Raw genomic sequence first — 15,162 nt, 5'->3', positions numbered from 1 at the left:
AATTAAACTTGTCGTATTTGCTAAAAATATCTTTTAATTTAAATATACTATTCTGCAGGATGGACGAAATAAGTACAATAAAATTATAGCATTTCATAATTATGGGCGAAACTTCTGAGGTATTATGTTATATCACCGTTTCTAAAATTATGCAGATGCAATTTTTATACAATTCGTGAAACTTTCTTGAAATTTTCATTAGTTCAGCAAATGTAAGCAGGAAATTCCCATTTTTTTATGAAACTTTAATTGAAAATTGAATTACTTTGAAGTCTTGTTAACAGATTCCTCTCTTAAAATTAATAAATATATATATTTATTAACTAACTAAAAATATTTTAAAAATATTTATAAAAATTACTAAAAAATACAATTTATAAAAACAAATAAAACTAATCTGCGAATTTTTTTTAATTGAGCCTAAATTTCGAATTGTGAAAGAAGGGATCGAGTAAGTTTAATTAAAAAAAAAAGATGCCCATAAAAATATACTAAATTCAATTAATTCTGAGGAGCTAAAATTTTGAGAGCTAACTGTTTTAAAACTAGTCTTGAGATTTTCACAAAATTTGGCACTTTGGTATAATTTGAATCGTAAAATCAGAATATAGAAAAAATCGGTTTGTCATTTCAGAAAACTCCGATTTTGTGTCAAAATACCGATACTAGAACAATCCTATATATAAATCTAATATGTATCCTAAGTCGCCGCTTTCGAGACATTAAAAAACGCAAGTTAAATTTAGTCAATCGGCCTAATACAACGGGAGCTACAGAGATTGTCTCATTTAATTTTGTGCAGAGTATACCTGACTATTTTCATTAAGACAGAGTTTTTAAAAAACTTCAAATTTATTATAAGTGCGATATAAAGACAAAATCATCTCTTTTAACGTCAAGGTCTTTCTAGAAGGTCAGACTGCCCGTGATCAGACGTCGTAGTGTCATCATTTTTCAGATTCTTAGAATAATTTAATGTTTTGCTTTAGCCTCGTTTCTTACTCGTATAGTTAGAGGCAAAGTGAAGTAAACGTTTTGATCACTTACAGGATTTGGACCATGGCAGCACTGAATGTGTATGAATACTAGACTGAATGTGTATGTGAGTTATGTGGGATACATTGGTATACATAAGAAATTTTCGGGAAGGAATTACAGATAAGATATTATACGTAAATATTTGTGAAACTAAATGTGTTACCATACATCATGAATAACAATGACACAAATTTAGTCATCACTAAATGAATTGCATGTTTACTTGAGTTATAAGATTTCAACCTGTCTTAACTTTGACATATTACACTTAAACGATAAGAGTATAGCTGTGCAAGAAAGTAAGTGTAAAATCTTTCATCTAAGTTCAAAAACATTATTTTATCTTGAATATACTTCTCTTGTGAAAGCAAGTTATAAAACCTTTACCATATTAACCAGACATGTTGTAGAGACATTCGGTATTTTTTTTTTTTTTTTTTTTTTTTTTTTTTTTTTTGGAAGCAGGTTAGATGAAAAATGAGCAATCGCCTTCGGGAATCGAACCACGCACCACTGGAATACCAGCCCAGTGTGCAGAACCATTACACTACGAAGGCACGCTAGGAAGGCGGGAGAAATACCTTATGCACTCCCCCTTTTAAACGGCGACTGTGGTTTTTGGGGGCAGGACACAGTCGCCAAATCCTGGGTGAGGAGAATCATCGTCCAACACCCTTTTAGTTCGGGCGCCATTGTAGAGACATTAGGTATCTTTTTGAAAGCAGGCATGATTAGATGAAAAATTAGCAAAGCCTTCACCGGGAATCGAACCTCGGAGCTCTCAATTATACGCTGAGCGTGCAGAACCACTACACCACAAAGGCACGCTAGGAAGGCGGGAGAAATACCTTATAAACTTTCTCTTTTAAAGGGCGACTGGGGGTTTTTAGGGGAACCAACCGCCAAATCCTGAGTGGGAAGAAATCATCATCCACCACCCTTTTTAGTTCGGGCGCCACAGCAAAGTCATTAGATTTATTTTCGGAAGCAGGGGAGATGAAAAATAAGCAATCGCCTTCGCCGGGAATCGAGCCACGGACCTCTGGAGTACCGGCCCAGCGTGCAGAACCACTACACCACGAAGGCACGCTAGAAAGGCGGGAGAAACACCTTATAATGATACTAATATATTGTGTAAGTATATTTCAGATATAATTTTAACGCGTAAGTTTAAAGTGAAATGCTATTGTTGAACTTTTTTAGAAATGGTGATTTAGCCTAAAATCTAGTTATCCTGCATATTGTAATAACAATTTAACACAATTTATTGTAATACTCATTCGAAAAGAGTGGAATCGTTTCTAAGCAGATTTTTAGCCCATTAATACGATGCCAAATGCCTAGCAAATGAATAATGGGGCTTGAAAAATAACTTTAAAATAACTTCCTGTCTCGTCCCCCTCTAAAAAAAGTCAAAATAAGTAAATAAAAGCAAATATCAGTCAAAGAAATTACTTCTAAATAAATACAAAGGAAGAGGAAACTAAACAAATGATATGAAATTGTAATAAGAACAAATACATATAATAATAAATAGCTAATATAGATAAAAATTATACTCCCTCTGCCTCCTAAATATAGTAACTATCATCGGTTAAAAAACGCTGTTCTAAGAACAGCATGAAAGAACAGAGCACTAAATATACTTCAAACGAAGTAATAAATATCGAGAAAAAAATACCGGGTGATAAATTAAATTTGTTCCATAATAATAGTATCAAAAGAAAATAAATATACACTGGTGTGCAAAAATTAAGGACGAAGTCGAAAAATTAGCATATCAGCTGAACGAAGAGACAGAGCTGACAGAAAGACCAATCAGGAGATTAAGTAAGGTGATGTACGGTAGCACATGCGCAGATATGCAGGTACACGTAATGGGGGAGTGTCTGAGTAGTATAAAGCATGTTGTCGGTGTAAGATCAGCATTTCCGGCAAAGAGATTGCACGCCGTATAGCAGTTAAAATCACACCGAGTTGCTGCCTCAGCGAGAAATGGCGAATAATCAATCTGTTAGACGACATCTGGAAGCTTTTACCCGAGGTCGAATCATTGGGAAGTTGGAGGAAGGCCGCAGTGTGACAAGTGTGGCTGCAGAGTTCGAAATTGCTCACAGCATCGTTTCACAACTTTGGAGACAATTTCAAACTACAGGAACAGCTATCCGGGGGTTTAGTAGTGGTCGTCCACGAGGAACCACACCCGCAGATGACCGGTATATTGCCTTACAAGCCAGAAGAAACAGGCGGCAGACAGCGGGAGAAATCGCTAGACACACGACACAGGCGACTGGACGACCGATATCGCGTTTTACCGGGGCCAGAAGACTGCACGGTGGTGGTCTGTTTCCACGACGCCCTGTACGGTGTGTATCTCTAACGCCTGCCCATCGGAGAAGGCGTTCTCTGTGGTGCCGGGAACACCGGAATTGGAGAGACAATGAATGGGGACGAGTACTTTTTACAGATGAGAGCAGATTCAGTCTGAGTAGCGATTCTCATCGCATACTCATCTGGAGAGAGCGGGGAAGCCGCAATCATCCCTCGAACATCATTGAAAGGGACAGGTATGGAGGTGGCGGTGTTCTCGTTTGGGGAGGCATCATGCTTGGTAGTCGTACACACCTTCACATCTTTGACGCAGGTTCAGTCAACGGGACCCGTTATTGTAACGAGATTCTTCTTCCATATGTGCGTCTTTTTAGAGGCGCTATGGGTCCGCAGTTCCTTTTCACGGACGACAATGCACCATGTCATTGCACAGTAGCTGCCGAACAGCTCTTAGAGAGTGAGGATATTGAACGTATGGATAGGCCGGCACGATCTCCGGATCTCAATCCCATCGAGCATGTATGGGATTTTCTAGGCAGACGCTTGGCAGCTCGTACCTTACCACCAGTAACGATTCCGGAGCTTCGATTGGCGCTGCAAGACGAATGGGCAGCAATGCCTCAACAACTCATTGACACCCTCATTCTCAGCATGGGCAGACGCTGTGAAACCTGCCTAGCAGTCAGTCATATCCCCTTGCTGGACACCATCACAGAGATGTTTCGGCCTTCAGTCGCATTGCGCTCCATGCTACTTTTTCAATAAAGCTTCTTTTTATCCCTCTGATTTCTCTTTTAGTAAGTGTTGCTTACATTTCTCATGTCCTTACGTATTGAGGATCTTACGGTATTAAATGTGTTGATTTGGAAAGCTTTTGTACAAAGTTATATTGAAAACATCGTCTCGTCCTTAATTTTTGCACACCAGTGTAGACCGCAACATTTATTATCAAAGAACTAGATAAAATTAAACAATAAATTAAAAATATTATCCTTAATTTTTATTTTGACTGCATTTTAAATCTGTAGGTAACGAATTGAATATTAAATTTGTAGGTAGCGAATTTGTAAGTTTAAATTTGTTGGCGTTCCTTAAATTTAAATTTATTATTGCGTAACTTATTGAAGTGACATAGATGTATTACTTAGTATTTCGGGAAAAATATTAACGGGGCCAGCGAGCGGTCCCAATCAGCCTTTGTTTTACAAAGGCATACAGCCATAAACCCTGGTGTGATGGTGTGGGGCGCTATTTCTTATGACAGCACATCATCTTTAGTCATCCTCCATACATCTCTTAATGCTAAAAGGAATATGTCTAAGTTTTCCAAATTTTTCTCCATAATCTTTGAACTTGCAGCTACAGTTTTGTTTCTTCTAAAAATCAACATTAGCATAAGATTCACCGTGACAATTAATTTCGGAAGTACGTTTCCATATTCTTGATATCGTTATTCTGTTGCATTTAAACTGTTTTGCAACTGCCGTAATTGCACCTTTCTGCATCGTTTTGGCCTTTTATTGATGCATCCAAAACTGAATAATCACAACTCGATCTTTGCTTGGAAATTCTCTTTTTGTGTTACATTTAAAATGAGTTGAAAGTCAACTAAAATGAAACAATTGATTTTGGTTGGTGGATGAAACTAGAAAAATAGTTATAATTCATGGCAATTAGTTAACCTAAAAATTGAAAGGCGTGTCAAAACAAATGACAGATTTCACGAAATATTGATTTTGATAAAAGGTTTCGCAATTTACATACATAACATAGCTTACAAGCTGCATTCACCAATAATTCCTTTCTAAATATTCACTTGCTATTATTATTATCGGACAGAGGAAGTTATAAGCAGCTTCAAAATTAGAGTTACTTTAGGAGAAAGGCATTAAGACTTTTAAGTTACTGCGATAAACGGAAAGCTGATAAGAAGAAATATGTGTAAATGAAAAAGCTATGAACTGTATAATAAGATGTCGCTTAATGCGGGTATACGTTTCGATAAAGTCGAGCGGTTATACGAAACAGCGTTAAGGAAAATCATCTTAACACGTAAATAATGGGGATAAGTTAAACAGAAGACGATACAAAAATTTATTTTTTGTTTTATTTTGTAACATTTGTTGTTAAATACTTTTTTTATTTAGGTTAAAATTTCACGCCGTATGAATATTAATGTAGAAGTCAAACAACAAAAATCAGCGTTATATTAGCAAATTTTCACAAGACTAATTTTGATGGTTTTACCGAACCATTTTGGTAGCTGAAGATGGTTGTTCGGTAAAATCATCAAAACTAGGAAAATTTGCAAATATAACGCTGATTTCTGTTGTTTCACTTCTAAATTACTACTTTTTTATTGTTAAATATTCCTTTTCGCTTTCATTGTTTACTTATTTATTGCTGATATTCATTTTTATACATAAAACTTTCAAAAAAATTAAGAAACCGTTCGAGAAAAGAAGGTATATTTGTGATAAGCAAAGCTCTCCCTCATTCAACGTATTTTTTTTTTTTTTTTTTTTTTTTTTTTTTTTTTGTTTCTCTGTCAAAAAGTCATCTTAGCGTCTTTTGCCTTTTCCTGTTTCGTTCAGTATTTAGTTGTCAATGGCAAGATATCGCATCAGTAACACTTGGTTTTGCTTTGAACTACTGTCAAAATTTAAATCGTTTTGTATAAACTGATCCATATATTTCGTTACAGTGACAAAACACTTTTTTAGAAAATCTGTTGAAAGAATTTGTTTTGTTCTTCATCTGTGAAATCTGTTTAGTTGCTCATTTTAAGAAACGCTAATTTCCTCATTTTCGTGCAATTTTGTTGGACAAATGTTTTAAGATCATCGTTAGAAAAATTTTCACCAATTGTAACTTGCAATAATTCTTCAGTATCCTGCGTATCCCAGCCCTATTTTATTTGCCGACGTTATGCTGTAGTTTTTTTTCAAAAATCTTGTCTTCTCATCAGTTTTATCAATCAGTTTTCGAAATGTCCGAGTCAATCAGTTTTCCAGATAAAAAATTTGAAATTGTGCCTTGATCTTCGGTTAGAAGTTGTGTTTCGCTGTAAGAAAACCGCTTCTGCTAGAATGTATGTGGTTGAGGAGATGCGTCAAACGGCTTGGTCAGTCAAATGTTTTCCGGTCAGCTTTCGGATCTAGTCTCTTAAATTCGCCACTGCATTTAATAGACAGGTATAAATGTTAGGTAAACTACTTCTTCAAAATTTTTATAGTGATTCGAAAATTTTTCTTGGACTTCCAAATTACTAGTGAAGATTTAGAAATTTCGTTCAAGTCCCTTGGGGTTTTGACATTATAAAAAGCTCCGAGAAAGCACGCTCGGTAAACGATTTCTCGAAATTTCCGGAAGGATACACAGTTAGTTACAGTTACATAGGGCCGAATATGTTACAATTACATAGTAATAAGACCAGTTAAAATTGCACACGGGTGGGATCAAAATGTCGCTAAATGGTCGCCAAGTTTGGTGATATTTGGCAATTTTTCGCCAAATTTGGCGACAGAGATTATTTTCTAGAATCACTGCTAGCTTGGCGCACTGATGAGATAGCTGTTTGCCTCAATGTTAAATGGATTTGCCCGTTTTACCTTATTTTTCTGGCGAAGTTTCACTCTCTTGAAGATTTATTTTCATGTTATATTATACAAGAGATGTTGCAATATTGCATATAATATCACTAAAATGATTTATACATATAAATAATTCGTAACAACAATCTGTGATATTAATTATACTGGTTCAATGAAGAGAAATGAAGAGAAGGCGCTATAAAACAAAAATGGCTAGTATAAAAGTAATTAGTATTTGGAAAGTCTCTAATTTAAATAAACCGCAGTTGATTAACATGTACTAAAATATATTTATAAGATCACGCTACACGCTTAAAAAACTTAAATATGTTCTGATTTTCTTGATTTTTAATCTAAAAGAAATGAACCAGTTTCTCGTTTCGTTACATTTACGATCTAATTTAACGCTTAAATTTTGATTTGTTGTGTTTGGTAACTTAGACCATAGTTTATGAATGAAGATTAATAAGTTCATGATCGATTGCTTTGGAAAACAACACGTCAATGTGGAATTTAAAGGCAAAGAAGCATTTTAAGTTGACTTAGGTTTTGAAAAAAAAAAAAAAAAATACCAATTACGACTAAGCTCAGCTGAAAACATATTGTTGCTCTTCCCACTTTTGAAAATTACTTTCTCTAGAGAAACTGATAATGTGACGTCTGAGTTGTGTTCTAAATCAATCTAAAGGTCGTTTTTGGCCTAATATCAAATTATGCCAATGTTAATTTCATTTTAAGACAGCATTCGCTTTCTCATAATATCTTGAACGATATGATAGTCATCTTAAATTTAACAAATTCTCATCTTCGGTGAGAATTTCTCAATACAGGCATTTTTTAAATATAAATCGAGAATCAGGTCACATATTAAGTGTAACTACAGTAGCATCACAAATCAGAAAGTTTTAGTATCTGTTAGAAAATTAATTTCAACGTATGAATATATTAGATTCTAGATATATTAGGTATTAAACAATTTTATGCTATTCGAATTTTACAGTGTAAAATGTAATTAAAAAAATGTGAGAACGGGATCTATTAAGTAAAAAATTTCACTTTACATGCAGTTTGTTCCAACAGTCTGAGACTATTTGCAGTGTTTGCGAATGGGAAGAGGAGACTGAAAATGCTTAAAGTTAAACCCTACAGATCATATACCAAGTAATGAGAGTGCTGTAGATGTAACTTGAGGCCACATTTCTACATTAAACACGTATATATCCATTTTTAAGAGAGTGAGACAATATTCATATCTTAGGTGACCATATGGTGTACCTGATTATTAAACCAAAGAACGTGAATGGATGCTATAATTGCATTTAAATTCTTTGATTGAGCTATCTGACACAACTCTATGTAAAGCTGTTATATAGTGGGAATTTTGAAACTTTCGCTATTCATGAAAAAAAGAAGTAGTGAATCTTATAATTTGAGGCTATAAACATGATTTGTCTCTTAGGAATGTGAATGAAATTGGGTCTTTATGTATTTATTTTGTTTGAGCATAAACGCTTTCCAAGCTCTGTCCTCACAATGGTTTTCTGCATTATTTAATTCTTATGAGAGTTATAGGATATATCCTTTCTAAAAGTTATCTTTGCTTTGAAACCAAACATAGTTTGAAAAAAATAATTACTTTTCATTGGGCATTGGATAAAACACATTAAAGATAAATTATCTTCTCTTTAACAATAACTGTTATCAAATCTTAATGATTTTTTATATAAAATTTATAATTCACTTCTTTTGATAGATGTGGCAATGTTTATCAGCGTTTTGAGACTTCCTGTCTCTTGAACTTCGTTATAGCCATTTTGGACTGTATTATCTTTTTACTCAAATTATTAATAAGTCTTTTAAAGATGAAACAAACCGTGTATTTTCCGGCATGATCTTTGATAATAAAAGCTACGTAAACAGAGTTGTCTGAATACCAAAAGGTACTGGAAATAGCCTTCGGAATTTCTCCTTCGTTTTCTCTTTTATTCAATATCACTAGGTGTTGTAGTGTTGGATTCTTGTGGAAATTGGTGCAATGCTCGAGGCCAACTGGAAACTCGTATTTGAAAGTTTTTGTGGCCTAGATTAACCAATGAGGAAGTGAAGTCACTTTTTCTAGGTCGAAGGAAAAGTAGACTCGTAAAGCGGGAAATTTCTCAGACTCGCTGTCAAAAGGTTGAATTTTAACATGATCTTTCGCCCTTTATCTTTTGTTCATAAAAATTTAGTGATGCTACAGCTAAGGATTCAAACTCTTTGGCTGTAATATCAACTGCTGTATGTAAAGACGTTCATCCTATTTTTACAAGAACATAAAAGTTTAGGATTCCAGAAAATCAAGAATTTCATGTAAGCGCAAATAGCTTTTGATTTATATCAGAGTTGATTACCTCCAAGAGACGACATAAAAAATCATGGGGTTAATAAATGCAAAATCAGTGATATAAGACCACGGTATCAATATATTAACAACTAATAAAATAGTATTGTATTTACAATTCTGAAACACAATAAATTTATAAAAGAAATTAAAAGAATAAAATTTATGACATTTGATAGTCAGAATAACTGATGTATGCAGGTCTTATTTATTTTTGTGATGTATTTGCATTCACGTTAAATCACCGACCTATTACAAATTCGGGTTTTCTCTGCAAAGAATAAAAATAAGCAGCATCATTCCGAATTTCACCGCTCCATTACATACAAAATAAAAATTAATTAATAAAAAATGGAGTAATTGTGGCGCCCTCTACTGAGAAAAATCGAAGGAGGCAAAAAAGTCTGAAATATTTACTAGTTTAGAATACATCACGCTTGAATTAGTAAATTTAATTTTAAAATATTAATTTGTTGTAAATATATTACTTAAATATTTAAATTATTTGTTTGGCATTTTCTTATATGATGGCTTTTACTGATTTCGTATTTTTGTGCATACTTATTATTACTATTTTGTGTCTAAATCTAGTATAATTTTTGTGCATTTTGAATAGGTTTTAATTTATCTGCAGTTATTGTATTTTTATGAATTTAATAATCTTTACATGTTGAAATATGTAAATAGCACAAGCAGAACTATAGATGTAATCTCTTGAAACCTACCCAGCCTTGGTGGCCAATTTACTTCAGGTTTTATAACATTTAGTGACATTATAAAAATTTTCAGAGAGAGGATTTCATGAACCTTGAACAATATGCAAAGATTTCTTTAGAATACTTTTAGAATCCCTATTACTTTCTCCTTCCGCTTAAAGAAAGTCCCTGAATGAGTTTATTAACTTTGTAATCCGGAGTTCCGCTGAGTTCAAGCACTCAGTGATCTCAACTCAGTCGCCAAATTTGGAATATAAACCTTCGTTTGAACTCCGAAGTTGTGAATTTTAGACAGAAAATTATCTTATATTTTTAGAATCGAATATGCGATATTCATTCCCATGTTAAAGAAAATTAGCTGTTCACTTGATTTGAAATGGTTTATGAAAGTTTGGAGCAGTAATAAAATTTCAAGTATTCTTCTTCAACATGTCTGCTTTTTTAAATGATACATACCAGCCGGTAACGCTCAATAAATTATAGTCAGAAACAAAGTAGCATTTTGAAGATGCGCTACTAACCGTTTTATGGAAAGCGTTAATTGTGGCCCAAGAGAACAGATTTACTTTTTACTCGTACGTCGTAAATGTTATTCATGTACAGGGCAGTCCAAGATAAACCGAACCCAAAGCAAGCGAAAAGCGCATGAATTATAGAGCGATATTATACAAGCAGATGGAAACAAAATTCTATTTAGTTGGGTCCTCTGTCTCTACAGGTACTGTTGGAAATGTTGACTAGCATAGTTTTGACCGATAAATTGTCCCGTTAGATACTGGAAATAAAGGTGGTATATTCTGTTCTACTGCTTCAAGAATTTATGGATTCTTCTGGTAAACCTTGCCTTTATTAGCCCACAAATAAAAATTACACCTGGATAGATTAGATGACAGCGAAGACCATAGAAACTTCGAGGCAATCCTTTCGGGCTCGTAAACTGAACCCATTGCTTCCAAGGAGGAGTGTGGTGTCTGTGCTGTCACGCTGTCCCTGCTGTCAAATATACTAACGCTTTACGGTTTTTCCTCTTTCATATTCGGTTCAGTTTTTCTTGGGTCACCTTGTAGTATAGTCAGAGATTTATTTCTGAAATAAAAAGAAACAGAGCCGTAAGAAAGACCGTCGAGAATGACGATGAGAAATAGACGAAATAATAATAGATAAAGCAAAAATGATCAATAATCATAATTAAGTAAAATATTAAACGATGAATAAAAAGCTTATATAAATTAATATAAATTGATCATAATTAGAGCAATAATAAATTAAACTAATGCATCTTGAAAAGAAAGAAATAAAAAAAAAATAAGAAAGGCGATTTAATTCAAGATGAAAGGTCATATAGTACCTCAAGATAAAAGAAAAGTTTCAAACAGTGCTCTCTTAGAAAGTTCTCTATAAAAGCCTTTCTCTTTTAAGGAAAAATAAAGAAGGGAGAATTTAGGAAGAACAGCTCTGTGTGCTTTGTCATAATCAAGTAATCCAATCCGATCCGCATTCTTCACAGAAAGATAAAACTGCTTAGTTTGGCTTCTATTACATTAAAAAGTTATCTGACTTGATGAGTAGGATCCTTATATAGTCCTGTTTTATGAAAAAAAGCTATTTTTGGACGGGGAATTTATTCCTCACGTATTCAAATTTTCCAGCCTGTTTTTTCTATTCCTAAGAAATTGAGGCATACTTTTAACAGAGGAAAAGTGAAATAAATTTACTGTGCAATTTTTCTTAATCTTATTTGCCGCTATTTATTGGGCTTTCAATTGTTTATTTCCTCTACTGAGTTTCAGATATTTTATTTTTTTATCGATAGATGTCTAAATTGTAAAGATAGCCTAAAATTAGCAAAAATAATTAGATTCAGAACTATGGCAGAAATCCTCTTGCTTGTGTTAATGATATTCTAGAATATTAATAGTTAAATATTTGAAAATGTATTTTTGAAGCCACAGGAATGATTTTCCTCGAAGAATTACCTACCCTTTCCTTGGGCAATGTATAGATATCGGTTGCGTTGGAGCCTGAAGCCTGCAGTCAGTTCAGTTAGTTCAGAATCCGCAACTGGTCGTATGATTTTTCATTTTAAATATGATGCAAAAACCAAATGCATTTACAAAAAACTGAATTTAGAATTTTGATATCTTCGAAACAGATATATGTGGCATGAGATGATATGAGTAGCACATACAGAGACAAAGAGCCTTTCGAGTTAGATTTAATTTGTTCTCACGTACTAAAAAGAAACTTTCTTCTACCAATTGGTTTCATGTCTTACCAAAATACAGAGATATTGATGATCTTGCTACTAAGATACTATTTCTACCAGTGATAAATTCAACTTCAGTGTTTCAAACATTCTTTAGTTCCAGTTCGCGTGTTTTCAAAAGCGTACGTTAAGACTCAGTACCTGTCACTCCACTTCCATTATCATTTTCAACACTGTATTTTAATAAATTAAATCAAATGTATAAAATAGGCTTTAGAGTAAATAATTTTGTCCGACTATAAGCTAATACAAGCTTACTGAGCATCTACATATAAGGTAGACTGGGTTATAACGCTCTGCATTTTAAGCTGTTATTAGACTGAATAACAAATCTCCACAGCAACCGGTCGAAAAGAGCATTTTTAGGAATTTTTCTCGCACAAATACGTTTCCAATTCAATCTATAGCTTGAGCTAGATACCGAGCGACATCACTTGTGGGAAAGGATTCCCTCTTTTGTCGTACTTCTGACTAACAAGACTACTCTCAACAAGCATTGTTTTGGATCTTCGAATAAAATTTTGCGCGTCGAATTTTACTCTTTGAAATGGCTCTGAAACATCGTCTTTCAAAGTAAATTTGCTTGTTGCATTTCACCTACTGCAGTTTGATACGGATACCATATGTATCTGATGAATTTAGATTTAAGATACGCTCAGATTACGAATGGTTAACGGTGAGATAATCTCAAGGAATGCTGAGGAATATCCGTATCCCTCACAGGTCCCAAAATTGGGAATGCTTATGAAACCTGTTTGAAGGACCGAATTAACACCATTGCTTCGTCAAATTAGATAGCAACAGGAAATTTCAGTTTTACATTGAAATGAGGAAAATATGAATGAAATGAAGTAAATGAGAAAGTAACTGAAATGAGGTAAAAAAAAATGTATTCTTAAACTTAGTGAAAAATATCTCTTTGGTACAAATATCCTAGGTCGTGACGATAGCTGCAATCTTAAATTTAATTATATTTAAAAGTCGGGATTTATTTTAAACACTTTAATATTGAATAACTTGAGAAACAAAAGATAGCGCATTAATAAATTGCATTAGGAATGATTTTGGCGCAGGATATTTAACTCAAAGTTTTGGTTAGATTATTTGAACACGACAAATTAGTTTTAAGAGCAAAACTGATAATGATTTTAAGCTGTTTTAATGATAATTGAATAATTAGATATTTTAAGATAAAGCCAATAACTAGAATCCCGACATGAATAGTTTTCAGTGAAATTTAGAAAATTAGCCTGTCACGGAATGAGTGTCGAATGCATGAGTTTGATATAATGAGTCTTTAATAAACGATGAAATATTTCTGTTTTGTGCAGGGTTTGTTATATTTTAAGAAAATATTTGGGTAATAAAAGTATTCAAACAATAATTGATTAAATTAAAAAAAAATAATTTAGAATCTGAGTATAAAATATAAATAATTTTTTATTAGAGGTTTCCAACTATTTCTAAAAGGTTACAGATCAGTATACATTTCAGAAAAAAAAAATTCTAGTAAGGATACAATTAGGAATCTTCTCAAAGTTTGATTAAAAATGAAAATTGTATGAAACAAATTTCAATATGGAGCTTTTAATTAAAGTTTAAATAACTTCTTATCCAAAAAGCTATTTTAACTGAATCTTAATATTGAAAAAAAAAATTAAAAACTTATTATACACTAAACCGAAACATGTTGCTAAATATTTGAAAGAATAGGTTTGAGGTAAATATACTAAAGTAAATTATCAGCAAATACGAGTATTGCGTTTTCCTTTAATAAACCAATGTCTTCCTTACTCCACTTCAATTTCCATTATTACCAGGAAAAACCTTTTCATTTATTAACCACCTTCTAAACCAATCTACTTTACTCAAAATCTTCAAAAACAAATTGCGGAAGCACTAGGTATTGTACACAAAAGTACTTTTGAAAATACCAGCTGTGCGACATTTCTGAAACCTGTCATCCATTATTCATCTTTCGTTTAAATAAGTTGCCATATATCAGTCTAGAAAAAAGAAGAAATAAATATTAAATGTAAGCGCTTTTATCCAAAAGAAAATAATGGGCAACAATGAATTATGCTATGTCTGATTTTGTTTACAGCGAGCATTTTATTTATATGAAATTTGTCTTTATCCACTTTCATTACAAAATGCAATATGTTTTAAAACTACTTAATAACAATAAATAAATATTTCGCCCAGAAAACGTTAAGAATTTATAAACGAAAGCTTGTTTACATTTATGCAAATGTTATTTATGTTTAGTTTTAGTACTTGGGCTTCACATTTCATTGCTGAGTAAACACGTAAATTAAAGAAGGCAGGGTGTGACGGGATTCTAGTTTTAAAGAGGATGTTTTAAAGAGGAGTTATGAAAAAATAGAAGCTGACGAAAGAATCAAAATGCATTTCAGCTTTGAATATTTGCTGTGCCTTGGAAGTCAACAATTCCATTATTTGTCAATGAATATTTGAAGCCCATTCGAATGTTCAGAATAATACAATAATGCAGCTGGCACTTGATCTCAGTAAGCAAATAATAACGTTGCAAAAAGATCAAGAAGCTGCAGACGAATTCTTACCACACTCTAGTAAGAGCAGATATTCTCTTTAAATGATCCAAGACGTCAAAGTGCCAAGGCCTGATTACTAATTAGGCCCAAAGCAGCGAATTTAAGACACCATATTTAAGGAGACCCCGAAATCATTCTATGATGTGTCGCAAATCTCTCCTAAAAAGAAGAAAAGTATATGATATGAGTCCCAGAAAGAATGTAAGGGCCCCAAATTGTCTTAATTGGACAAAGCATCTCAAATATTCAGTTCAGCCAATAT

This window comes from Stegodyphus dumicola, chromosome 4, assembly GCF_044657685.1.
Source record: "Stegodyphus dumicola isolate Sdum_Otavi_A_Nest chromosome 4, ASM4465768v1".
NCBI classification, from domain to species: domain Eukaryota; kingdom Metazoa; phylum Arthropoda; class Arachnida; order Araneae; family Eresidae; genus Stegodyphus; species Stegodyphus dumicola.
The sequence above is the reverse complement of the archived record's forward strand: the minus strand, read 5'-3'. Positions refer to the sequence as shown.